This window comes from Chionomys nivalis, chromosome 21, assembly GCF_950005125.1.
Source record: "Chionomys nivalis chromosome 21, mChiNiv1.1, whole genome shotgun sequence".
In the NCBI taxonomy this organism is placed as follows: domain Eukaryota; kingdom Metazoa; phylum Chordata; class Mammalia; order Rodentia; family Cricetidae; genus Chionomys; species Chionomys nivalis.
In genome coordinates this window covers 10,361,002-10,388,896 of record NC_080106.1, presented here as the reverse complement: position 1 = coordinate 10,388,896, position 27,895 = coordinate 10,361,002, and the positions used below count along the sequence as shown (strand labels likewise).

General features: G+C 46.3%; 1 protein-coding gene and 1 non-coding gene across 2 annotated transcripts in view; both read left to right on the top strand.

The window, feature by feature from the left end:
- Cdh13 (cadherin 13) overlaps window positions 1-27,895 on the top strand; it is a 940,941-nt gene that overhangs the window by 837,835 nt on the left and 75,211 nt on the right. The window lies entirely within an intron of this gene.
- Trnak-cuu (transfer RNA lysine (anticodon CUU)) lies at window positions 27,297-27,369 on the top strand. Its single transcript has one exon. It is a non-coding gene; the product is annotated as a tRNA-Lys (tRNA).

The following is a 27,895-nucleotide window of genomic DNA, read 5'->3' as shown; positions in this document are numbered from 1 at the left end:
TGTGTATAATTGTTCATGCATGTGGGGGCATAGATTTGCATGTACAAGTGTATGCAGAGATGCACACATGCATATGGAAACCAAATCTTCAAATCACATGCCTTCCTCGATCACTCTATTCCTTATATACTGAGTCTCTAACTTAAGCCAGAGCTCAACAATTCAGGTGACCTAGCTAGTCAGCTCTGAATACAGCCTGTCTCTGTGTCCTGGGCGCTGGGATTGTAGGCTGCTGTCCATGCCCACCCAGCTTTCATGTGGCTACTAGGGATGCAGACACATGGCAAAAACTTTACCTGATGCCCTCGGAAGAGAGGAAAGTAGACATTAAGGTCAAGACTTGGCAGCTCAGAATGGAAATGTTGATCATTTCAAGTCAGAATTGTCATGCATAATGTCTAAAAAGGTGTTGCATAGTATAAACTTCTACACATATGAACGTGTCCCACAGTGGGGTTGCAGGTGCGTGTGCTTGTTGGGAATGTGTGTTTTCCACGTTTTCTTTACATAGTGTTCCTTCTTGTTGTGGGTAGAGTACTTTTCTCTCTGTTTCAGAGAACTGTTTAACTCGAACTGTGATCCATTACATATAACAAGACATGCAACCGTCAAACAGACGGTGCACAGGCAATAGCGGCGACACTGCCATATCAACTTCTGTCTTACTTTTCCATTGTCATGACAAAACACCATGACCAAGGTATAGAAGAAAGCACTTCATTTGAGGCTCACAGTTCCCAAGGGTTAGCACATGACTGCCATGGTGAGGAGATGCTGGAACAGAAGCTGAGAGCTCACATCCTTAGCCACAAGCACTAACCAAAGAGAGCTAACTAAGAATGGCTTGGGCTTTGAAACCTCAAAGCCTGCCCCTAAGGAGACAACTTCTCCTCCAACAAGGTCATGCCTCTTAATCCCTCCCAAACAGTTCTACCAACTGGAGACTAAGCATTCAAACATACAAGCCTACAGAGGCCATTTCATCCTAACCACCAACGCTTCCTAAGAAAGACTTCTGATTTCTCCCTGGAGCTTAGTAGATGTTCAACTAACTCTAGCTGACCAACTTACATTTCCTGTCAATCTCAGGTCTTGGAGGCAGAGGAAAATTCTTGCTAATTTTAATACACTGTGTTTGCAAATAAGTTTCAAAGATTTAAAACCAAGTGTCAATCTTTTTCTTCATTTAGTGAGTCCATTTAATTTTCAAATCATACCTTAAGTTGATGATCAGTAATTTAGGTTTAAGAAATAAATTTTTTGCAATTTTAATATAATATTTTTATTAATTCTTTGATAACTTAATACTTTGTATTTGGATCAAATTCACCCCAAACTTGTCCTTATTACTTCTCCCAGATCTACCTCCACATCCCCCAACTGGGTGCCCCCCCTTTTAATAACCGCTGAGTCCAGTTTGTGCTATCTATCTGTTCAAGGATGTGAAGCCATCCAACAGAGGCCACGCCCTTAGAGAAAACTGACTCTCCCATCCCTAGCAGCCATCAACAGCCAAGAGCCCCTCAACCAGTGGTTGGGGCTCCTGAACTACCTCCCTCCCTGCTTAACTGGCTCCATCTTGTGCAACCTGAGTTCTTCCCACATACATATTTTGTGGTCGAACCACAACATTACAATATGTATGTATGTATGTAATATGTGATAAGGACATACAACTTCACTCTGGTCTGCTAGCTGAAAAACAAGAGCAAACAAGACTCAAAGAAAGCCCCAGTTTTTTCAGAGGGGTGAGGCTATCCAGTGGACCCGGAGATCTGGACAGACACATCAGTCAGAGGCAGCCTGCGATGTGGCCTCTAATTCCCAGGGTCTGTGACATGATATCCCAGAAGTCTTACCTTCCTGGTGCCTTTGGCTTTTTCAATATGAAGGTATTGTCTTAACCAACTACCTAGCGATGCCTCATAATTCTTTTCCTCTCCCCTGTTGGCCTGCAGATTCTCCAGGGCTTCGTCACACCTTAGATAGGTAGCATCGCTTTCTACAAAAAGATGAAAATAAAAGATCCCACTTTTCCTCCAGCACAGTGGATTCTTTAGATTTTGCTTCATATGATTGATAGCTGGGAGCCAGCTCCGCCTTCAGAACACATGTCCCTGTTGGACAACTTGTGTAAATGCTAAAGATTATTGTCGCATTGTAGAAAATCTCTATCAAGCTTCTGTCGTGTATATGAGTTGTGCATTTTCCAGAGGTCCTGTGTAATGGCTAATCTTTGCATTGATGCCGCATGGCAGCCAGACTGTCATCCGTGGCCCTGTTTTCTGACTTGTTACGAGTTCTCTGTTGTCTTGACTGACATGGGTGTCGTGAGCCGAGTCGCCCAGCGTGTAAATCTGTTTTTAATGTGTTTATGACAACATCCCCCTTCCGCACCGCATTCAGCAAACAATGAAGGAGCCGTTTCCTGTCTGGTGTAGAATATCTGCTTTTTCTCTCACAGAATTGGCTGAGGCCGGAGGACAGGGTTTATTTCATCTCTAACTTTATCACTTTTGATCCTCCATCTATTACAGTTTTATTAGTAGCAGGTTTATTGAGACATTATTCATGTACCATAGAGCTCACCCTTTGATGCTGTGCAAGTCATTGGATTTTAATACATTCACAAAACCATGTGGCCGTAACTGCTCTCTGGTTTAAGAACATTTTTTGTGTTACCCCTCGAAGAAATCATCATTGTCACTCACTTCCCCAGCCTCCTAACCCCTTACGTGGCAGCAATTTTGCTCTCAGTCTCTAATGATTGGTTATTCAGGACATTTCACATCAAGGGAACCCTGTAGTGTTCCTTGGGATTGGCCTCTTTGTTTAGCATGTTTTCTAGGTTCATCCCTGTTGTAGGGTCAATGCATGCTTCCTTTATGACTAAATAATACTCCACTATGGGCTAGATCTCATTTTGTTTAGCCATTCATTTATCCAAAGGCATTTTCAATTGTTTGGGTACTCTAAGTAGGCTGCTGTGAATACTCACATACAATCCATATTTTTTATCTGAATTTTCTCTTTTATAACTTTTATTGAATTTATTCTCGACAATGTCATACATGTTTATGATGAATGATCCTTGGTCCTCTCACACCCGCCCTCTCTCGTCTCCTCCACACCTGTCGTCCTTCCCCACCTCCCCTTCAATGTGCCTTCTCCCACATTCATTCTGTTTTCTTTTGTGAGCCGCTGAGTTTAGCCCAGGGCATCTGTGCTACACGGGTTTCAAGATCCCAGCTGGAGATAGTGGCTGCCCCTCCCCGTCTACCAACATTCAGAATTTCAGTTCGCGGGGGTTTGACCCTAGGGTGAGCCCCTCCCTGATCCATGAGAGATTGATGATGGGCCCAGTCTTGAGCAGGCCCAGTGCAATTGCTGCACACCATGTTTATAAGCTGGAGATGACACTTGCAAGCCCTTCTCCCCATTCCCTAGCTCTTAAATCCTTTCTACCTCCTCTTCTTCAATGTCCCCTGAGCCTTAAAGGGGGTGGCAGAAATGTCCTGGGGTAAGAGCTAAATCCTCAATTGTCACATGTCCTCTACACCTGGAGCTATTCCCCCAGGGTTTCTCACAAACAGAAGCTTCTATTTCATAGTATCTAGACTGGAAAAAGAAGTCGCCCACAGCATCCCTCCAAATTAGCCACTTGAACTTCCTCCCTTGTTTTATCGGGGCATTTTGAAATGTGTAGGCTGCACTCAGTATGGCTTACCCAAGAGACACCATCTTCAGAATAAACACAGGACTGTCACAGAGGTCGGTACATCCAGCCTGGGTGACTGAACTCTTGATCAACGACACAAACTACCACCATAAGTAGAACAGGAGCCACAACCTGGAAGCTTCCCCCTGCCCCAAGTACCCACTGCACCTCTGTCCCCTGACACCATTCTCTTCCTAGGTTTCCTCTTTTACAGCAGATCTCTCATGAACAGCTTTGGTGGCATTCCTCTGCCTTCCCACGTAGCCAGAGTCTATCTGCATGCATTACTGTGCAAATATATCTGAATGTACTCATGGACTCTTACGCGTGAACATTTGGGTTGTTTCCTGTGTAGAGTCAGTTTGGGTAGTCCTGGGGCAAACCTGATGGGCTGTGACTTTGGGACCTATGTGAATGCATGTGTGTGATTCTGTTTGGGGTTCACCTCTGGCTGCAGAGGTTGAACGCACTTTGTGGATATAGCAGGACTCTAAGGCAGTTATCTGGGTTTATATTGGACCAGCCCATGAGAACTGCAGATGCTGTGCTGCTGTTGGGCTGCTGGGCAGAATTTTTGATCTACTACTCTCCACGGGGTTGTGTTTATTGTCCGTCTGTTTAGCCTCCCTGGACTGTTTGCAGTGGTGTGTCACAGTGGCTACATTTGAATGTCTCGGGTGAGCACTGATGTTGACCTCCTTCATTTACCCCTTGGCTTCTCTTTGGGGGTGGGGTCTCTAGAAGCTTCTAAATACTTCTTTGTGAGGCTAGAGGTTAATGTCAGGTGTGGTTCTTCAGATGCCATCCAGCTTGCCTTTGCATCAGGGTCTTTCAGTGAATTGGAAGCTCACTGACTATCTAGGCTGTACAGCAGGCCCCAAGGATCTCCCTGTGTCTGCTTCCCAGAATTGGGATTACTCGGGTCCTCATTCAAGTGCCGGGCACTTTGCCCCCTTCTCCCCAGACACCTCTTATGACCTGGGTTATAAGGTCCTGGGGAGACGGTTCAATGGTTAAATGTGCTTGCTGCTCACTGCACTTCAATATAGCCACAAAATCATGTGGCCACAACTATCTGATTTGGGAACATTTTTATCACCCCACAAAGAAACCTGCACCATCAGCATTTGTTTCTCATTCCCCTGCCCCTCAACCCTAGCAGCAATTAGTCTGCTATCAGTCTCCAGTGATTGGTTACTCAGGGCATTGCAGATCAACAGAATCTTGTGATGTATATTCCTTTGTAACCCTAGCACTCAGGAACTGGAGGCAGAAGGATCAGAAGTTCGAGATCAACCTCAGCTACACAGAGTGTAGACTACAGGAGACTCTGTATCAGAAAGGAGAGGAAGAGGCGAGAAGGGAACTGAAGGGGAATGAAAGAAAGTGGAGCAAACTCCCCTTATACCTCCTCCTTTCTCCAGAAGTCTGGGGTGGTGTATTTACCTAACCCTCCAAGTTTCAATGTGTTAGTGTTAGGGAGGCAGGAGAATCTCTGTGAACATACTAAGTCGTGATTTCCCCTAGGAGAGCCTGCAAACCTCCCTGCACCTGTATCTAAACACTGACCACATAAGTACATGTTCCCTCCGCTCAGTGGAGAGTCACCCCCACAGCCATATTTCTGAGAAAATCGAACCCACGTAAATTATCTGACTGGGTGACTTTCCTGGAGGGTGGAGCCCAAGACATTTTAACAACCAGATAAATCTCAGAAGATGATGAAATGTTTTTCCAAACAGTTCCCAACTCCCTCTTCCCACGAAGCATTTTATCGCCATTAGAGGGAAATTTGTGAGACTTCTGTCAGGCCTCAGAATCCCCATTTAGCTGATAGTTCTCTGTTGGCTGAGATTTCGAACCAAACCAAACCTGAGCCATGAGGTCTTCACCAGGCTTTGTGCGGAGTGATGGGGTGACCCCAGATGTAGAGAGAAGAGAGGCATCATGGGAATGAAGCAGCATGCACAGTATAAGAACTTTCCCCTCTGTAAACAGCAGTGTCCCCAGAGCGCCTAGGCTCCCGGTCTGTCCACTTCCAGGCAAACCCTTCATCTGAGATCTGGCTCAAAAACGGCATCCTCTGCTCACCATCCCATAACTGAGGAGGGTTTCCATGAAAACCAGCTGATGCTCTCTTCCCCACGCTCACCTTCTGAAGAAGAGGGGAGTTTGTTGCTTTCTTCTCCCACACCAAGGATCATGGGAAACACGGGATCCTCCATCTAGTATCCAAGCTTCAGAGGTCCTTCAGGCAGGGCAGGGGCTGGATTTCCTGTCATTGCTGTTTACGTGTGTGTGTGTGTGTGTGTGTGTGTGTGTGTAACATTTATCTGTTTGGGGGAGGGTTCATGTCATGATGCCTACATAGATGTCAGAGGACGACCTATGGGAATCAGTTTTCTCCTTCCACCATGCGGGTCCTGGGGACTGAACTCAGGTCATCAAGCTTGGCATCAAGGGCCTGTAAAGGCAGAGCCGTCTCACCAGCCCAGAGTGGGGGATTTCTTGACCACAAAGAATAAAGAGAAACATTCTCCAAGGAAAAGCCAAGACCTGTGAATAGAAGTCATCTTCCAGACAGGCTCCCCTTCGGCTAATGAAGGAGCCGGGAGGTGGAATGACCTCTTCACTCTGTCACAAACTGTCCTCTGGCAGCAGAGTGGCATTGCATAAACTGCTGACACACCCATGCTGACTCTAGACCGTGCTCATGTGTGGTGTAAAATGTCCGGATTTTTGCAAGTGGGAAAAAGTCTGTCGTGTAGCTTAGTTGCTCCTGGAGGTAGACCAGACAGCCAAGTGATTGATTGCATTAATCACTCTTTTGTAATTATATCCGTGACTCGTTGAGCCCCACCATCCCTGTGTGAACTCCCATGCAAATTTTGTGCCTCCCTCACCCTCTGGTGATGCTCAGAGGGTCAAGAGCAACTCAGTGGCAATAAAAGCCATTTTTCACTCCAGGTGGCAGAGTCTCAGCCCTGAGTGTCTGCCGTCCCCCCCCCCCAACTGCAGCACAGTGTCCTCTGAAGACTCCATGCACCTGCCTCCATTCAAAGGCAACATCCTCACACTAAAAGCAACAACCACGCGGTTTCTAAAACACCCACCACATGACTCTGGGGAAGGAGCACTGCTACTAGCAAAATGAATTTGTAGCGCGTGAGCGTGAGTTCTTAATGGAGATCCAAGAGCCACCAGAATGGAGAAGGCCGGAAAGTGGCACAGCCCTTCCCAACCAGCCTTGTACTGAACCATTTTACAAGTAATGGAGTCTCATCCCTGGTGGCTGCAAACATTGCCCATGGGCCACGTTGCCTTCATCTCTGCCAGATGTCAACACACCCTCATGCCACTGCCTGGGCATTCTGTTTCCTTTTACCAGGTTGTCAATCTCCCAGTTCATTGCTCCTCCCACTCTGTGCTAGCACAAGCTTGACCTCCTGCTTGCTTGGCACTGTCGTGTTGTCGTGACTTGTTTCATCAGGTCCTCACTACATAAGCTCCTGTCCTAATTTCTTTCTGTCATTGTGGGGAGAAAAAAAAAAAAAAAAAAAAAAAAAAAAACCTGGCACAAAGCAACTGAGCGGAGAAAGGGTTTATTTTGATAGCAATTCTAAGTTGTCGTCCGTTACTATGAGGAAGCCAAAGCAGGAGCTTAGTCACTTCTTATCCACTGTCAAGAGCAGAGAGAAACGCATGCATGCACGCTCACTGGCTTGCTTGCTCGCTTGCTTGCGCTCAGCCCTATTGCTCCACTCTTAGGAAGTGTAGGACGCTCCTGCCTAGGGAAGGGTGCTGCCCGCAGGGGGCTGGGTCTTCCCACTTTGATCACCACCATCAAGGAAATCCCCCATGGATGATGCAGGCCAGCCTGATCTAAACAGTCTTTCATTGAGACTCTTTCCAGGTGATTCCAGGTTGTGTCACGTTGACATTTAAAGCTAACCATGTCTAAGGCCACCTGAGTACTTTGGTAGCTATTCGTAGGCACCTGAACCTTTCGTTGGTCTCCATTGTTTACTCTAGCACTAAGCATGGAAGTGACACCAAATGTTTGATTTGAGGTTTTCTTTTGCGATATGAGTCTTACTTTCTATCCCAGGATGGCCTTGAACGTGTAGATATCTTCCTGCCTTAGTTCTCACATACTAGGCTTGCAGATGAGAGCCTTTATACCCAACTAAAGATAAATTTATTATTCATTCAGAATATATTTATTGCAGACTTCATTTTAGCTTCTAGTTCAGTGTTAATGATCTTTTGAGTCTATGTTACATAGAGTATTGCACGTATATACTTGTCTGAGTTGTATGTGATGTTTACTGTGTATTTCTCTTCCAATACACATGCACATAGCAGGCACATATCCATATCCCCCATAACATATAATATCCCCTTCCAATGTTCCATGCAACTGCCTGCTTCTGTCACCTCGCTAACCTGGACCACGTCATGGCTAACATTCACTGTCAGTTGCTTTCAGAGTTACCTCAGAGACAAACCTCTTGGCTTATCTGTAAGGGCACTCCCACAGAAATTCAACAGGGGAGTGAAGAATCTCCCTATCAAATAAAAAGGCAGAGAAGGGAGCAGGGGAGCCTACTGCTCAGCTTTCTGTCCTGTGGAGATGTGAGGTGAGGAGTCCCACTTCCACCTAGGTGCCTTCCCCACCATGATGCGCTGTCCACGGTATACTAGGGGCCAGAATAACCCCTTGCCCCCTGAAGCTGCTTCTAGCAGAGTACTTGGTCACTGTAATAACTAACTAGCACCTGGCTTTCAAGTGGCGGATGCCAGACAAACTGATGAACGGGGGAGAAAGTATAAATACTTAACCGTGAAAACAGAGATCATCAGATTTTAAGAATCATATTAAGGGGGGCTTTGGAAAGAGTCTCATCCAAGCCAGTGGTTTTACAGGTGATGGGCACTGCTCAGGGCACACGGCAGGTCCCATACCCATATCCTTGTGGCACAGAAAGCTGCTACAGAAGTAAATGTGGCATCCCTTCACCAACACAAACCCCCGGCACTCTAATTCAGTGTTCCTGAGGTGGGCCGAGAGCCACGCTGCCTAGAGGGACAGCCTTTTCAGAAGTGAATAAACTCATTGCATAAACTGCCAGAGCCCTGAATCATCCTTCTTATCAGCCAAGGAAGAAACACGAAACAAGAAAATCCAATGTTGATAAATAATACATAAAGGAGTCCTTACAGTGGAGATGCACGGCGCATCCTGTGAGGCAGGAAAAAGGCGAGAGAAAAGCCTACACAGAGCCTCCTCACTTCCAGTTCCTTCTTCTAAGTGAGATTAAATGGAGCAGCCCAGAATTGATTCCAATAAATTCGGCTGGTTGCAAAGCAAAGCCCAGTTCATTCAGGGACTGAGCATCCTTCCCCAGGCTCCTGCAGCGTTTTATTCTCGACGCTGACCTGCCCAAGTCCAAGCTTACCGCATTTTATGAGAACCATCTTTGGTTGTCTTTCTCATTCTTGTGACTGAAGACCCCTAGAAACAGCTCATGGCTTCAGTCAGTGGGGGTCGGGGGAGTGAGGGAGCACAGCAGCTCACATCATATCAGACAGGAGACAGAGATGAGCCCTAACAGGACAGGGCCAGGATGAGATGTGATCCCCAGGGACATGCCTCCTCCAGCCAGGTCCCACTTCCATAGTTTCACCACCTTCTGATCATCTAGTCAGATGTACATGCACACATTAGGGTGTGTGTTATGTGTGAAACTTACAATGCTGGGTCCCTGTGTTCCTCTTTAAGACCTCTGGTCTCAGGACCAGCCTAAGTCTTCCACATCAGTATGTTGGCTTCAACATCTAAAGTCCTAGATGTCACCAGTTCAAAGGACAGCCCATTCACAGCCAGACAGCTGGGGAGTCATTCATAGATATCTTTGTATATGTATATGTGTATATATGTGTGTAAATATGTGTCTACATATATATTATATATGTTTGTATGTGTCTATAGTTATATATAATATTGCATATATATTTATATTGGTAACTACAAATATGTGTATGTCTCATACTTATATTGTGTGTGTTTATGTATATAAGCATGTGTATGTGTGCATATATATATGTCTATGCATTATTGTGCGCATATGCATATTCATATATGTGGCTATATGCACATGTATTGGCATATATGTGTATTTGTATACATAGTTTTATAATATATATGTATACATGTGCATATATGTATTTGTGCATGTATGTATTGTGTTTGCATTATATGTGCATATTATGTATCTATACATAGGTATGCATGTCTGTATGTAATCTGTATATGTATGTGTATATGTATGCCTATATGCAGGTATTTATGCCTCTGTATGTAGGTATATGTATGTATATACATGTAGATATGTGTATCTATGTGTAGGTGTGTCTATACATAGGTGTGTGTGTGTGTGTGTGTGTGTGTGTGTGTGTGTGTGTGTGTGTAAAACTGTGTGTCTATATAAGAGATCAGGGTTCTCACATGCCTGGGGAGCATGGTCTGCCCTCAGATCTGCTAAGTGCCCTGGAGTCTAAGTCTGAGTGTGACCTCCTCAGGGTCTGTGTTTTATTCAAAGGTGATGGGCAGAAGCCCCTCCTCCACCAAGAGACAAAGGTAAGCGCGGCAGCAGGGTCTTCAGGCTTCTGCCACCTGCTACAGATCAGCTTCTAGCTCGGTCCCTTTCCATCCAGACACACAAACCGCTGATCAGCAAAATCAAATTGAACTCGCTGCTCCGCCTAAAAGCTTTCTACGAACTTAATACTTACCTATTTTTAAAGAACTTCTTAGCAATGCTTCTGGGATTTAAAGTCAGCGGGGAACCTACAATCAGGATTATGGCATTTCCTCTAACATAGAGAGCTTATGTAATTAAAAAAAACCTCAGTACTGTTCGTTGAACGTGTAAATTTTCACAGTAACTGGGTAATCGCCGCCCTACAAGAGCTCTTGTCCTGGTGTTTATGCTGCTGAGTAAAAATGACTTTGGTATTTGCAGCAGGCTAGACTCGTTTCAAATGGGAATGGAATCTGTAACTGCCCCTGTACAAGAAGTACCAAGTTCAAGGCAGAAATAGCGAAGCCGATTCACTGCATGCCTGTACTTGCACAATTTACCTAAACAGAGATAGCCCAGAAAAGTTTTTGTGAGCCATCTGAAAACCTCTCAAGACTTTTAAAATATATTTTATGGTCAAGATGTTGCCCAATTCTCCCAGGACTAATTCCTATCCAGCCAAGAAAAATTGCATCTTCCCATTTACATTCTGAAGTCTGAACTTTTACTTTATAAATGAATTTTCCCTCCAATGCAGGAAGTACTGGCTGCATTACAAATTTTAATGCTACCATTATAGGATCATAATTTTAAGAACCCGGGGTTCTCCGAGGGCCCCAGCAACATGGCATCTCTCCACTTTATTAAAATGAATGAGCAGATGTACAATTTATTTCTGCCGAACTATCATCTAAATTCATAAGCTCTTTCTCATGTGTCTGAAATCCACGTTGGATTCCCATCTCCTCATCTTGGGGGGGGGAAAAACACTACCTCATTTATCACTCTGGGGACATAACTGAAAAGTCAACTCCTCTTGATTCGCTTTGGACCAGTGTCCCCAATGCAATCTAAATCCCATCCCTTCAAGGCTACTCACTGAGGATGAAGCAGGGAAATACATGCTTCCATGGAGCCATTTCTCAGATATCGATGTCAAAGACTGACATAAAGTCAGCTGGGCTGACGCCTTCCTGGTGCAGGAGAGCAAGCCTGCAGCAGCCTGGTGTCTGTTCAAACGCATGAGACGGTCCGGAAACCTCACAGTGAAAATGTGCTGTCGGAAACCCCCACACCACCTCATTTCTCATGCGCCGATTTTGTCCAAGAGCAGCAATGAACATGTTCAGCTTGGATTTAAGAGATAACTCAGCCTGACCCCAAAGACCTCTGTGATGATCTCAGACCCACCCTTTATCTTTCTTTGCATGGCTATCTTCAGGCTGTGTGAACTGAGGCACAGGACTCAACATCTCTGCGATCTGAGGTTTTCCATCAGATCAAACACAGGGAAGCCAACTGCCAAGGTCAGTAATACTTGGCAAGCCCGGGGCTCGGCATGTGGTTTCATAAAGAGGCCGGTGCAATGATTATGGCATCTCGGAGATGGGTCTCTGCCCCCAGAACAGTTGGGCTGAAATTGCACAGCATCCCCAGTCCTCTCTCACGTGCTGCTGGCACGCAGAGACGAGAGGAAGTTGCTTTGTATCCAGCGAGTGTAATCACTGAGTGGAAGCTGGAGAAGGCACAGAATGGAGCCCCCAGGTTATCTGGCAGAAGGCTGCCCCAAAAGAATTCTGTTTATGAGATTCTGTCGTAACTGGGCAGTTAACACTTGCCTGCGTGTATAGGTTGGCAAGGAAATCTGCCCTGAATCTCTGAATGCTTCTCAGGTCCATGGGGGCTTTAATAAAATTCTGAGTGCTTGGTTTGGGTTTGCTTTTGCCTTTATTTTTTTTTTCTTTCAGTTGCCCTATTGCTTGGAGGAAAAACATCATGTTAACTTCATTTGCTTGTGTTCTGTGACCAACCCATCATTTCAAACACGGCCGGTCTTTTTCCCTCTTCCATATTGGTCAGGAGAGAGAAATTCCTGGTTTCGGAAAGATAAAAATGATGGCGTTCTCTTATTTAGCTGAGATGTAGCTGCACTGTACAATGTTAACAGGGCAGGTTCCAGAACAAGCATCCATGGCCAGAGAAAGGAGGTGAGAGTGGAGTGACATGAGGATGGCCAGGCCTGCTCCTCCAGAGCCACAAACCACCATTTACCAGTCTTCTCTGGAAAATGCTGCTGAGGGGCCAGTTGTGGTGTCTCAGAATGCTTCCTGATAGAGGCAATTTAAGCATCCACAGTTAGTTAATGTGACCCCCATCCACCAATGAGCTCGTGGCTCCCTCTGGGTCACAAGGGCAAGGGTCAAGATCACAGACTCTGAGCCTCCAAAAGTGATTCAAAAATGCCATCCTCTGGCTGAACTAAGTCCCAAGACAAGCTGTCATTACGACAGCTGTAATGGCCTTGAGATTCCAGCAAGGAAGCGAATTCTACTGGCAGGTACATGAGAACACCATGGCCTGGGATTCTTCTTAAAAAATAATGAAGCTGGATCAAGAGCGTGTCAGAAGATAGACTCCAGAGAGAACACAATGTGTCAACGTATGGAGAATAAGTCTGTGAAGTGCACAGCCACAAATGAGACTTCGATGTCACACCCCCACATATGCACACACTTGCATGTGTAGGCACACACACATGCACATGCATACACATGCACTTGCACGTGTAAACACACACACCAAGGTTCACGAAACATCTCAGAAACAAGGATATCCCAAGAGAGGGATATCGAGGGACCAGAGCAAAACAGTGCTTTCCGGACATGACAGGAAGCTATGCTCATGAATTCAGAGCAGCTATGGTTGCCTGCACGTGACCAGGCCAGTCAGCATTCCATCAAGGAGGTGCATAGCCCCTCCCTCTAAGAAGCATTTGCAGCCTTGATTGGACTAGAAGAGCAACAACATTCCCTCACAATCCTAACTGGGACCACGAATGCAGCTCAGTGGTCGAGCATTTGCCTAGGAGTATGTATGTGACTGAGCAGTCCATCCCCTATACTGGAGACAAAATCCCCAGTTCTTCTTACTGAATTCTCTTCCATTCCAAGATGACTGGGAGGTGCCCAGGGGTGTTCTATGCTGTTTCATCTCTATCATTTCCCAGCTGCTAACTATTAAAGTCCCTGTCACTCCCCAGATGCTGACTGTTACAGTCCCCAGTCATCAGGATCTTTATCCTTGCCATGGGGTGCTGGTGACGGAAGGCCACCTTCTCTGTGTGGGGCCCCACGCTGACAGCTTTTGTGTGTGATGACATGTAATTCCCAGGATGGATGTGGGTCCTGCTGTGTTCCCCACTTACAGATCAGGAACTGCAAAGTTCAAGTGCTTAAGTAACAATGCCCAGGTCACCTTCCTGAGACTGGCCAGACTGTAGCTGTCACTTACATGAGTGTCATTTCTTGGGTTAGGCTGGGAACTCTACATTTGTCTCACTGTGGGTTAGGCTGTTTGAAATGTCCCCATTCAGCCAGGCATCTTGTTGCGCCTCTAATCCCAGCTCAGGACACTGAGTCCAGAGAATCATGAGTCTGAAACCAGAGGGCCCACCTCACGTTATCCCATAATAATTGTTCTGCTTCTTACCCCTGGTCTTGTCCCCTGAAAACCACTATTGTTCTCCATCTATTCTTTTATCATTTCAAAGACAGAACTTCAATGAAATCATACAGTATTCAAATCTTTTTACACTAAGCATAAAACCAAGTGCTACCTAAATACTAAGCACACGCCGGTGGTTTATTCCTTTTCATGGCTGAGTACTATCTCACGGCATGGATATACCACAGTCTGCTTAACCATTTACTCACTGAAAGCTATAGGCTTCTTTCTAGATCGCAAGTGACTCTCCTACAAATATCCATTTGTAGGAGATTTTTGTGTCTGGGTTCTGTTTTCATTCTGTAATAGCTGGCCTCAGGGAGCAAATGTCAAGCTACATGTTTAGAGAGTGCTGGTTTCACAAGAGACACCAAACTATCTTCCCCCGCTGGGCTGTGTCTTGCTGTGATGCTTCCCAGGTTCTGGATTAGTAAGAGTTGACCATTAAGGCCAGACAACAGTCATCTGAATGGGGGCCGTTGTCAGTATGCAGCTTATAAATGCTGCTTCGGGTGTGACCTGGTCTTCAATTTCTTACTAAGACCATTAGGGAACAATGGTCTAGGCTGATGACATCTGATCTATATGTTGTCCTCTAGATTGTGCCTTGGGTGTCAGAGAATTCTTTGCCCTGCATGTTAAAGTTCTTTGAAAAGTTCTGTGGGTTTGCATTTCTCATTTAAGTCTATGATCCATGGTGGATTAATTTTGTTTTGAGTGTAGGTGCAGGCTGAGGTCATCTGTTTGTCAATGGGTGAATGATTGTCCTAGCGCCATTTTAGAGCGGCTGGCCTTCCGCCATCAAGCTGTAACTATATAAACGTATCGCTTGCTCGTGTCTGTGTAGGTCTGCTTCTGAGTTCTCTGTCCCAATGCTCTGCACCTCTCCCTCACCCTCCCCACCCCACCTCGGTTACCATAGAAACAGTGAGTATGAAGTGTTCATTTATCTTTCTCAGGTGTGTTTTAGAGGGCTAGGGTCTGGCTCCATGGGTGGAGTGCTTCCCTATCATGTCCAAAGCCCTAGATTTGATCCCCAGCACTTAATAGAACTGGAGTAGTGATACACACCCGCCACCCCAGCATCCAGGAAATGGAGACAAGGTCACTCTCAGTTACATAGGGGGTTTGAGGCCAGCCAGTGCTAGATAAGACCCAGTCTCAAAACAAAAATGTAGAAAACAATTTTAGATTTATTTTAAATAGAATAACCTTTATCTCCTCCAATATTTTTATCAGAACATAGTTTCCATTCTAAATATTCTCACTTGATATACACATATAACACATATACATACATAACACATATACACACATAATACATAAACACAAATATACACATAACACATGCACATATAATACATATGTACATATAACAGCAATCAGCAGATCACTCCTCACAAACAGGTGGCTGTGGGTGACACGCTAACAGAACACTGTCTCTTCCCTTTGCTGGTCTCAGTTCTTGCCTTTAACTCATGAATGCAGGCTCACACAGGTTCACCATCTCCACCTTTGCCAGCCTTTTCCCTTCTGTATGCCTCAAAGAATAGCGTTCAATTCACTGGGTGGCAGGACACATATGAAACACATAGCTGAGCCTGTTGTCTGCTGCAGAGCCAAGCCTCTGTTGACGGCGGTGGCCTGGAACTCACACCAATCCTCCTGCCTGCCTCAGGTTACCAAGTGCTGGGGTTGTAGCTCCCACACCCTCCATAATTCAGGAAAGTCCAAAGTCCTCAAAGCCTTCGACATTGTGAGCCCATCAGGAGCACCGATCTGTCTCCCAACCCAGCATTCCTTTCGGCAGAGTGAAAGGCTGTCACAGATCCTCCCTTCCCTCACGACAGCACTCGTGAGCAAGCTGATACCCTCATGCCTTTGTATGAAGTCATGCTGAGCCCTTCCTGACTCCTACCCTTCATCCCCTGCCCAGTCACCCAGCCCCACAGACTCCAGTCATCCCGCCTCTAAGTTTGAGCCCCTGCAAAGTAGTCTCTGAACCCCTCAAAATCACCAGATGGGCTTAGATTGTTCTCTGCTTCTCAAACTTGGAAGAGGCTGTAGCCAGGACACCTGCAAGCCTGGCCTGCCAGCTTGGCCCCTCCTCACTAATTAGTGAACCTGGCTGGTTCCTGGGCTCCTGCGACTCAAGAACATAACAGCCCTGTAACCCCCCATTCTCTTTACCCCATCACTGCCCTCGGATAAGCCCCCTAAGTGACACTTACTCCCAGTTTCATTAAGTTAGCACACTTTATTTCCACTAAGTAAGCCGCGGGCGTTTCCATAGTCCTATACAATAGATTTCCCCTTTGATCAATAACATCAAACAATTTACTACCTCATTCATTTTAATGGCTCCCTGTTGGGTTCTGGTTTATGGATGCCCCACCGATGGACCAACCCCCTATCAATAGACATGTTAGTGGCTCCTGGTTTTCATTTTTATAAATATTACGATAGTAAAAGAGGGCACTAGCCGTGTTTGTTCATGACATATGTGGAGGTCTTTATAGATAAGCTCAAAAGCAAAACGCCTGACCCAACAAATCATAGATATGTCATACATAGGAAGGCCACAGCTACCACATTTCAGCCACTGTCTGCCTGGATTTTTGTTTGAAGACAGGGTCTCTCTCTGGCCTAGAACTTGCCATGGAGGCTAGTCTGATCAGCTAGTGAGTCCCAGGAATCCCCCTGTCTCCATTCCCAGGCACTGGTATTACAAGCACATGCTATCATACCCAGCTATTCAAAAAATAAAACAAAACATACGTGAGTTCTAGGGGTCAAATTCAGGTCCTCGTGCTTAAGGTAAGCACTTCATTTAGTCACCGCCACACCACAGTCTTTCTTTAGTAAGTCCTTTTTTTAGTAAGGCTTTCTAATACCTTCCTCTCTGCCCTCCATCACTGGACCGGTGTGGACTGCTGATGACAGAGGAAGATGGCGCCTGTGGACACAAAGAGAGTTAGACCCGGAAGAGGGGTCACATGAGCAGTTGGGGCTCTCAATACAACAGGCTCTGAAGGGCAGTTGGATAAGGACCAGAGTTCTGCATGTATCCATGGGTATGGGCTAGAGCCCGCAGCAGAAGCACTAACAGGAGCCTTTTAGAAAGACTATGAGCAGACGGAGAAGGCAGGAAAGCTGGGCACAGGGGTGAACACCTTTAATTCCAGCACTTGGGAGGCAGAAGCAGACAAGGTCAGCCTGGTCTACATAGTGAGTCCCAGGCTACCCAGGGCTATATAATGAGACCCTATCTCAAAACAAAAATTTTTTTTATAAGGATAAGACAGGAGCAAATTCAACTGTGCCTTGGAGCCTGCTTTGTGTGGTGATGACTCTATCCAAGGGTTTGCTTTAGCTGGCAGGTCCTAGCTGGGTCTAGAAGCTAAATGCCATCCAACCCTGTCCTAAGCCCCTTGCCATAGGGATATGTGATGAACAGGCATCCATAGTGCATTACAAATGGCCAGAGGTCAAAGGTTAACCTCTGCCCTATGAGGTTGGCAAGATTCAACGTCCCACCCGGGGGAACTGGAATCTTGTGATCACTACTCTGGAGGGCTCCCTGGGTCAGAATCTCTCCCTACATATCCACTCAAGAAGTCCCTTGATTGGCCACAAGACAGTCCAATGAGCCAAGTGCTCAGGGCCATGGCTAGCGACATGAGTCCAATCCAGCCCTCTACCACCAGATCCATAAAGGACTTTGAAGCATGTGTTTTCTACCATGATTGCATCTCAGCAGTGCCCACTATATTGTTCTTTGATTGCAAATGAATTTGCACTGTGTGCTCTAATATGTCTACATCTGTGCATCTTCTCTCTCGATGCAGGACGGGAGAGGTAAGGAAAAGGGGCCTCTCTTGTGAAGGAGTCAGGGCCGCGGGGAGGCTTCCCCTTGTTTTGTTTCTGTTGCTGTTTAAATAAGAGAGTCTTGAACATGATGATAGAATTCAAGACTGATGGGTGGGAAGGCAGGACAGGAAGTGACACACTGAGGAAAGGCAAGGACCCTGAAGGAAGGTCCACCTTGAGCAGGATGGAACATAGCTTTCTGTAGCAACCAGCACAGGAGAAAGGGCTTGCTGCTCTCCACACTGGGGATGTTGGGGACCTTCTGCCTCCTGGGCTCTCATTCTCCTGGAGTCAGGCCACCCGAGCAGCTGCTGAGGGAGGAGAGATAGTCTGTGGCAGACTTCTCACGGGGACCTGGGCACCTGGTGCAGAGGTCTAGTGTAGGCCTGGATGCTGCAGCCCAGCCAGCTCAAAGGTGATGCAGATGAGGCAGGTGCCCAGGCACCTTTGCTAGGAAGGGTCTAAAACTCGGAGAGGGAAAGGAGCCCTGCCTGGAATTCTGTCTTGACAAATGAGCTTGAACCTGAACACAGTTCTAGTTGATCCAAATGCAAGATGTTCTGTCCTTATTGTCTAAGACCTGTGGAGAAACCCCACAAGTGATAGAGCTCTGGGGATCTTCTTCTTGGGGATGGGATAGTGACACTGGACCCTACCTGAGAGACCTAGTGTCCATTGCCCATGGATCTAGTGGGGGCCCAGGCACGAGATGTATTTACTGAAGGGTGAGGGACGAGCAATTGTCAAGGAGACAAAGAGCAAGCAGGCCCGCCCTTCTTTTATGTAAAGGATTATCAGTCGCTAATTCAAAAATTGTAGAGTAATGAGAACTACATCAATAATCTTCATAATAATTATAGTATTTAGTCTTACCCTTGAATGCATTCCGAGCAAGGTCTGATTCAATTACGCTGAAAAATGTTATTATGCTTTCTCCATGTTTTCCTACAAGGTGTGAGCATGGGACCAAGGTGCTCACTCATTCATCTCATCCTGGGGGAGTGTGAGCACCACTGTTCATAGGCACAGGACTTGTGTGAAGGATCACTCACACACACACACACATACACGTACATGCACACACAAACACATACCACTGGGGTTATCTTACAGCAACCAGAGACATTTTCAGGAACAACTCGGTGTGAAAGCCAAGCGTCATTGACACCTGGTGGGTGGGAACCCCAATGCTGCTGCTCAAAGACCCAAGAGATGGCAGAGCATGTAGGGGCACTTGCTCCTCAGTAATGAAGTGCAGGGTTCACTGCCACAGGTGGCTCACAAACATCTGTAATTCCAACGTCCAGGGAACCCAACGCCCTCTGCTGGCCTCCATGGGTATTTGCACATGCATGGCAAACATGTACATAGTCACTCATATAGACACATACACACGAATACACAAATAAAATGAATCTCTCCCTGCCTTCCTTTCTTTTTTAAAATAAAAAGACATGCAATTGTGAAGGAGTGTGCTAGAGCAGGGGTCAGTGGAAGTTGGAGGAGGATTTCAGGGAGTGACCCTACTTCTTTGTAAACACGTAATTCTCAAGAGTAAAGAAAATAATTTAAGCTTCTGCAGTATTTCACTCACGTCCCCAGGACCCCAACAGCTAATGAACAATTTCCAGCCCAAACACCAGGACAGTTGAGAAGCTTCAGTCGGATACGGGGACAATTAGGAAATTAGTAAGTACTGATTGGGATATCAGCTCTCAGTAACTCAGGGACCAAGGGTTCTACTGGTGGGAATATAGATCTATGAGAGATGAGCTGCTGTAGGAAAAACCCCAGAAGAACAAAGCTTGTCCCTTGTAATGAGATTCACTGTGACTGCCTTGGCTTCTTTGTCCATCTTCTCTATGCTGTACTTAACATTGTACATCAAACAGAATATCATGTGCTGGGCATTCAACTGGGCATCTTATTAACAGTCCTTTTATCATCCCTGTAACCTGAAAAGGGAGGCTTCCTTAATTACCCCCATTTTGCAGATGAAAAATTGAGATGCACCCATGCAGATAGCTCAGTGAATGAAGGGTTTGCTGAGTAGGCAGGGGAACCTGAGTCTGGATCCCTACAACCTACACAAAAGAGCCAGCCACGATGGCACTGAGGGACCGAAGCAGAATGATGGGGACCTAAGTCTGGATCCCTAGAACCCACATGAAGAGCCAGGCACTATGGCACTAGGGGACAGAAACAGGATGATGCCTGGAGCTGAGTGGCCAGCCAGTCTACATAAAACAGTGAGCTCTGTTCACTGATTGACCCTTTCTCAAAAAACCAAGTGCAGAGGGATTGAAGATGACACTCTGCATTCACATACAAGCATGCACATGCAACCAACACACACATGTATTCAAACATTAACACATACACGCATATGTATACATATATCACAAAAAATAATATTGAATCACAGAAGACATTAAATAAATGGCCCAGCCAAGGAGATAGAGCATCTCATGGCATTGAGCACAGTTGGTTTCTCTGCTGGTCTCTCAGTGTGGTGGGGGCCCTTGGAGCCTTCTTTCCCCAATAGACCTGCTCGCTATAAAGCCACCCTGGGATCAGAGCCCAGAAAGGAGAAAGAATGGTTCAGCCAGTCCTCCTTCTGTCATGACACCCAGTTCCCAAGGGAACAGTGCTCAGCCATCCCTTCTCCCCCACGGGACTCTAATGTTCTCAGGAAGTGTGTGAGCCACTCAGGAAGACACATGTAGCTATGCCCACGGGAATTGCAATTGGGCCCACGGGAGTGATTGGAAACAGGAACCAGTGGTGCAGACATAGACAATGGCTTTCAAGCTGAGGCATCTGGGGATTAAATACAAATTAGAAGCTGCAAATCAGTCCCCGGTATGAATCTATACAAATCCCTCATAACGAGAGCACAGGTTTCTCTTGTCCTCGTCGTTCCCCCAGACTTGGACTATTAAAGATGTTCTCTCCCTGCCTGCAAAGGCTGTCAGCGTGCACATGAAAGGCCCTGGCGCCACAGGCTCTGGGGACTCTTTCAGATCCTGCGGTAACTCAATCAGTACCCCATGAAAACTGAGAATCAGGAGGCTCCTCTATGAGTCCCACTCACCCTTTGTACTCTTGAAAAGGGGACTTCAGTGACCACCTTCCTTGTTGGCAGCTCAGGGAACTAGTCAGGAGCATGCGTCTCCACACACGTGAAAGGTGAGACCGCAGGTCGTGTGTGCCCACAGTGGCCTGGACCCACACCCCTTCTAACAGCCACCATGCACCCAACTATTCTGCTCGTAAGTCTGTATCTCAGGGAACGAGCAGATATGGCTTGTATGTGGGAGCTCATGGTGGCGTTGGTCGCTGAGGCCAGAGTGTGGGAGCAACCCAGCAACCGGCAGCTGTCTGTGGGTCAAACAGCACATGACGGCATCTACGGGAGCACCCTTTGATCATTCAAAGGAATGAAGTGTCAGCCTGCACGGCAACATAGGGAAGCTCAGAGAACAGGAAACCAGACACCCAAGACCACACTGTGTAGCCCACGGAGGCAAACCTGAGGCAGAAGGCAGGTGGGTTTCTGCCAGGGGAAGGAGGGACATGTAAGGGTGTGGGGGACACTGGAAATGAATATAGGGTTTCTTTTGAAGGAGATGAGATTTGTTCTAAAGTTGATTGTAGAAAAGTTGTTTGCTTATTTTTTTTAAGAGTAGGTCTCATTATGGAGCTGGCCTGGGACTTTCTATGTAGACCAGGCTGGCCTTGAACTCACTGAGATCCTCTGCCTCCTGAGTGCTGGGATTATAGATATATAGCACCTCATATATATGTCTGAACATCACCAAAACCCATACCATTGTATGATTTAAATGGTGGGTTCTACAGTATATTAATTATGTCTCATTAAAGCTGTTGGGGGAAAAAACCATAGCCTATGTCTAAAGACAATAGATGCAGTCCCTCTGAGGCCCACCTGTCTGTGAGTCCAGATAAACTTGGGTCTTCTAAAGATTTGAAGCCTCTTTAGTTACTTTGGCTTGAAGTCCATCTGTTTTCCAACACAGTCTTCATGGGGGGGGGGGCACTCTTAAGATATGAAAAAACAGAGCCCCATCTACACAGACTCGAGAGTAGGGAATTCAGCTTTGTTGTTTATCCAAGCGTCTGCCATAACCGCTGTGTGTGGACGCAGATGGTGAAGGAGTCGGAAGGAATCATTGAGTGTGGCTCTTGCTCTGCTTTATTTTTCTCTTAAGGGCCCTGGAGAGGTTGTTTTATTATTTATGAATCTGTGTACAGTCTCACTGGGAACAATACTTCGGAGAGCAAGGACTTCCTATGCAGAATCCACTATTGTGCATCCAGCATCTATGGCAGAGCACAGCACAGCACCGCTGGTTTCACGTGGACAGATTCACACATGCCACAGACAGGCACCTGTGTGTGCGTGTGTACATACATACACACACACACACACACTCCACAGCGGGTACCAGTGTGCACACACACACATACACACACACTCCACAACAGGTACCCATGTGTATGCACACACATATACACACATACTCCTCAAAAGACACCCATGTGCACACACACCACAAACAGGTACCTTTATGTATGCACATACATGAATACACACTCCTCAACAAGCATCCATGTGTACACACACCACAAACAGGTACCACGTATGCACACACTCCGCAACAGTGCATTTATACAATGCTGCTTTCCTGATTCCTAAATCTTAGTAAAGGCAAAGTGGGACACAGGAAGTTACGAATTTGCCCATGGGTAGCGGCCAATTAGAGACCACTCCTCCTGTCCATGTAAAACTACATTAACCAAACCCCAACGTAAGTGGGGTAGACTGCATTATTTTTGCTGAAAGAGGGTCGGTGAGATGGCTCAGAAGGTGCAGGTGCCTGCTGCTAAGCCCGACAACCTGAGTTCAATACCTGGGTCCTACAAGATAGAAGGTGAGAGCCACCTCCCACAAGATGTCTTCTGGCTTCCACTCATGCACCATGGCATGTGCACCCATAGAGAGAAACATAGACACATGAGCACACACGTGTGTGCTCACACACACTCTCTCTCAAATGCACACATACACACACAGACAGATGCAATACAATTGCTTAAATGACCACTCTCTGTCTATACTCAAGTTGGGGGCCAAATGCAGATCTCTAGAGAAAATTGCTTTCTTCTCAAAATGAAATCATTTCCAACTCTCTTGTTAAAAGGACAAACTTGTTTGGACATATCCCTTCACTTTTTATTCCTTCTTCAGATTTATTTATTTTTATGGGTGTTTTGTTTACATGTATATCTATGAACCACATGCATGTGGTGCCAGAGTCCAGAAGAGGGCACAAGACCTCCCCCCTCCCCAGAACTGGAATTACAGAGGATTGTGAGCCATCATGTGGGTGCTGGAAACCAAACACAGGTCCCCTGCAAGAACGGTGTTCTTAACTACTGAGCCATCATCTTTCCAGCCCCACCTTCATGTCTTAACTTTTTTGAGAATTCTATACATGTCTGTTGTGTTCACATCATTTCCATACCTCCCTCCCCCTCCCCCAGCTCCCCCTACAGAACTCAGCTGAAAGAGCTGCTGATGTTCAAGGAAATAAGATGCCCAAGTCTAGCCTTCAGGTGGGGGAAGGGGGCAGGAAGAATGTGGCGTATCTGCTCTGTGGGTTTATTTTTATTTTTCTCCCACCGTTTAACATGCTATTTGCGGCACTGTTCCCTGAGGCACTGCTTTTCAAATTTCTTTTTAGCAGCAAAATTTTCCCAAGCAAGATCTTAGACAGAAACTGTAGCAAACCAAGCCTAATGAGAGGTTCCTGGGGCAGTGTGCATGCTTGTTATCTAGAGGGAAAGCTTGGGTGCGCAGGTGGGACTTCTGGTCTACCTTTCAAGCATCCTTGACTCTTCAGAACAGACCTTGAAATCACTGCCCAACTGCTTTGGTTTCCTGTTGGCCTTCCATTTCTGTGTTCATTTCATTTTGTAAAGAGGGGGGAAATGTTATTTGAGATTTTCCTTCTTTAAAAAAACTATTGTTTTTCAGTCGGACAGTGTGTTGGTGGGGAGGAGGCAGAGGCAGAACCTCTGACCATGGACCATGGTTTCTGTAACTTTGTCCACTCACAACCCCTTTGCACCCAAAAATATTTACATAGTCTTGAATATACATGTATATAAAACAGGTTACAGGAGCAGCCAGATGGCTCAGTGCATAAAGGTGCCTGCCACCCAACCTGATGGCCTGAGTTCCACATGGTAGAAGGAGATAATGGACTCTAGAAGGTGGCCCTCCAACATCCACACACCCTCTATGGCACAAGAAGGCACAGTCGAGAACATGTGTAGGCGGGCACGTGCATGCACACATGTGCACGCGCGCGCACACACAAGGTTTTAAATCTTGCACAGAAGTACTGCTTCAGGAGAGAAACAGAATGGTAACCAGGAGAAGTTAGTGTCCAGCAGAGCAGGAAAGGGCTTTTGATCGTATTTCCTTAAGAAACGTTCATCGTTTAGGGGCGTGCATGCAGTGGGGAGGGGCAGTCATGTGGACTAACTAGGCATGAGTTAGAGTCACCGACAGCAGAAGGCAGGCACTTGGGGCTCATTATTCTGTCTGCTTTTTAGTAGAAGTGGCCCTTAGTAAGATACAAAGGACAAAAGAAGAAACATCTGTGGGACTCAGGTCACCAACAGGTGTAGCTTACCCAGGGAGAGCTGCGAACACCTGCCAAGGTGTCCCCACTGTGGCCATTGCTGAGAGCAGAGAATGGGAGCAGGGCTTGGAAACCAGCCAGAAACAGATCATCTCCTAAGCTGTCTTGGGTGTCACAAAAGCCCATCTCGGCTTTTCCTCTCGATATCTACGTTAGCTGGCTTCCCGGGGCATGATGGGTTTCTCTGAGAATGAGTTGGCATCCAGCTGGGGGTAAATGGCCACCCCATGTGCAACTGCTCAAAGACTTATAGTCCTCTGGGTTTTGATGTGTGTGTGTGTATGTACATGTGCATGTACATGTACACGTGGGTGCTTGCCTTGTTTCTGAAACAAGTCTCTCACTGAAGCCCAAAGTCCTGTCTCATACACACACACACACACACACACACCAGTGCTGGGGTTGCAGGCACATGCCACCCCGCTTTTTACATGGGTGCTGGCAATCTGACCTAGATTTTCACGCTTAAGGGTCAGTGACTTTACTGACTGAGCTGTCTCCCCAGCACCCCCCTAATTTTTTCTGATGCATTGTCAATTATTTCTGAGGGAAGGTCTATTAGTGTTGAAAAATAAATTGGCCTTTATTTAGATATCTGTGCTATGTATTTTTAAACTTCTATATAAATGTGTATATGTAATATCTACTTTGTACATATAACTATTTTTCTATTTTTATGTAATATGATAGCTATTTATGCTAAGCTGCATAGTTTTGTTTTGTGTCTCCTGTCTATAGTGTGAGTTAGGGGTCAAGGTTCACTGTCTTCCACATGTAATACATTAACAATCCAGTGTTGACTGAAATGATCATTAGTTGTAGACTAAAACGCACCTAAAACAAAATCAGCCACTGTTATGAAAGCCGAGGGAAGAGTTTCAGAACTCATAGACAGCAAACAGCTGGATGTGTACAATACGTGAAGCGGAGCTGTGCCCGGGGACACCGTCCCTCTCATTTACTGCAGTGTTTCTGGCAGAGGCCTCGGCAGGCAATGGACATTCTGTGGGTATTTGTTAAGATGAATCCTCGCATCTCACCATCCTGCGTGGGTTGCTAATTATAGGCAGAAGGAATCCAGGTAGCTAACACTGTAGGTCAGCATCGTTAGCCCTGGCAGTGAAGGGTCTGTTGGTAGAATACAGCAAGGATTAGCAAGTCTCTAAGTGTTGGATAAACATCACCGAAAAGAACAAAGCTTGGTTCGTATGTGTGCGGAGAAATAAAATGCATATGCACGCAACCTCATTATAAAGTAGACCGTGGGAAGAATTAAGTGTCACGGTGGTTTGAATCACCTTGTCCAATTTATTATGAAGAATTTCATATCTTACAGAGCCGAGTCTGCCCTTGTTATCGATGCTAACAAATTCTAATCCCTGTCCTGCTGTCTCTTCCTGTAACAAACACCCTGACCAAAGCAACTAGTAGGGGGGAGAAGGGGTTTATCTGCCCTATTATTCCCGGTTATGCTCCACTAGTGTGGGGAAGTTGAGGCAGGAACTTAAAGCATCATGTCCACAGCCACGCAGAGAGAGCAGTGAGTGTACTCTTGCTGCCTGTTTGTCTGTCTGTGCTCAGCCAGCTTCCTTCACTCTTCCATTGTCTCCTGCCCAGTCGACGAGATGATACCACTCACCTTCAGGGTAGGTTTTCCCTACATCAACTAGTAACCAAGACAACACCCTACAGACATAGCCACAGGCCAGACTAACAGATAATTCCTCAGCTGAAAGTCTCAGGTAAGTCTAGGTCATGACAGGTTGACATTTCAAACTAACCATCTCATCCATTACTATATATGCTGTGTGCTGTGCCAAGCTCGTTCAGTACACGTTATCTTATTTATATCAATCGCAGTCTCTGCCCGTTCGACTCTGAGCTAGAGATTAGGTTCCTCCAAGAAGTCATATCCTTTCAGTAAACACAAATTCATGAACGTATTTGCTGGATAAATTCCTTAGAGGTTTTTACCTTGCCTCTTTATCCTCGGAAATAAACAAGGATTAGAACACTTTCTGATACTTTATCTTTTAATTTTGCAAAGCCAAGGCCCAAATGAGCGAATAGCAGCAATGCAAGTTCAATGTCAGCTCTCTGGACGGTCAGTTTGCTGTGCAGCTGCAAATCCAGCAGCTCCAACAGGAAAGACCCTGGCTATCCCTCTGTTCTTCCTTCCTGCCAACCTGCAGCTTTCTGGGGGCAGGGGGGGAGGGGGGACTCAGCTAAGTGCCCAGAGCATGTTACACTCTATGGGCTAACATGCAGACCAACTGTTCTATGGAGGAAAGACATCATTCTGTACTTAGTAAATTCAAGTCCCTGGAAGGAGCCTGGAGAGGAGAAAGAAGCTCTTGGTTCAGTGAGAGACCCAGTCTCAAAAAAAAAAAAACCCCCCACTGAAGAATGACTGAGGAAGACACTTGTACACTTGTCTTAGTAAGGAGGTTTCTATTAAGAAAAACATTTAACTGGGGCTGCCTTGCAGTTCAGAGGTTTAGTCCATTATCATCATGGTGGGAAGCATGGTAGCATGCAGGCAGGCACAGTGCTGGAGAGGAAGCTGAGAGTTCTACATCTGGATTGACAGGCATCAGGAAGAGAAAGAGAGAGACACTGTGTTGAAGGGAGCTGCAGGCTGTGTTCCTGCCACCCCAGCTCCTGATCGCCCGGCTAGCTCAGTCGGTAGAGCATGAGACTCTTAATCTCAGGGGCGTGGGTTCGAGCCCCACGTTGGGCGCCAGATGAAGGTGAAGGTGTAAGTCACAAACAATCCCACACTAGTTTGGAATTATGATTAATATAATGGTTATTTATTTAAAGGGGAAAAAACTTACAGATCACCGTCCCAGACAACAGCCCTCTGCGCAATCAGGAAGGGAGTCTAGTCACCGGAAGCGGAGCAGGAAGTAAGAGAGTGAGAAGGGAAGTAGCCGCTTTTTTTAAAGGGAGAGAGACCACGCCCCAATGGTATCTGAGCGGCTATTGGCTGGAGGAGCGGAAGGACCTCCCGCAACAACACGGGGCCTGACTTGAGCATCTGAAAACCTCGAAACCTACCCCCACTGACATATTCCCTCCAACAAGGCCATACCTCCTAATAGTGCCACTCCTGGGCCTCTGAGGCCGTTTTCATTCAAACTACCACAATACCTGACATAGGCCACTGGCCTCTACATGCATGGGCACACGCACCCACACACAAAAAGTAATTAGTTAAAATTAAAATAACCCAGGCCCCTCATCTGTCTGATGAGGATCTCTGT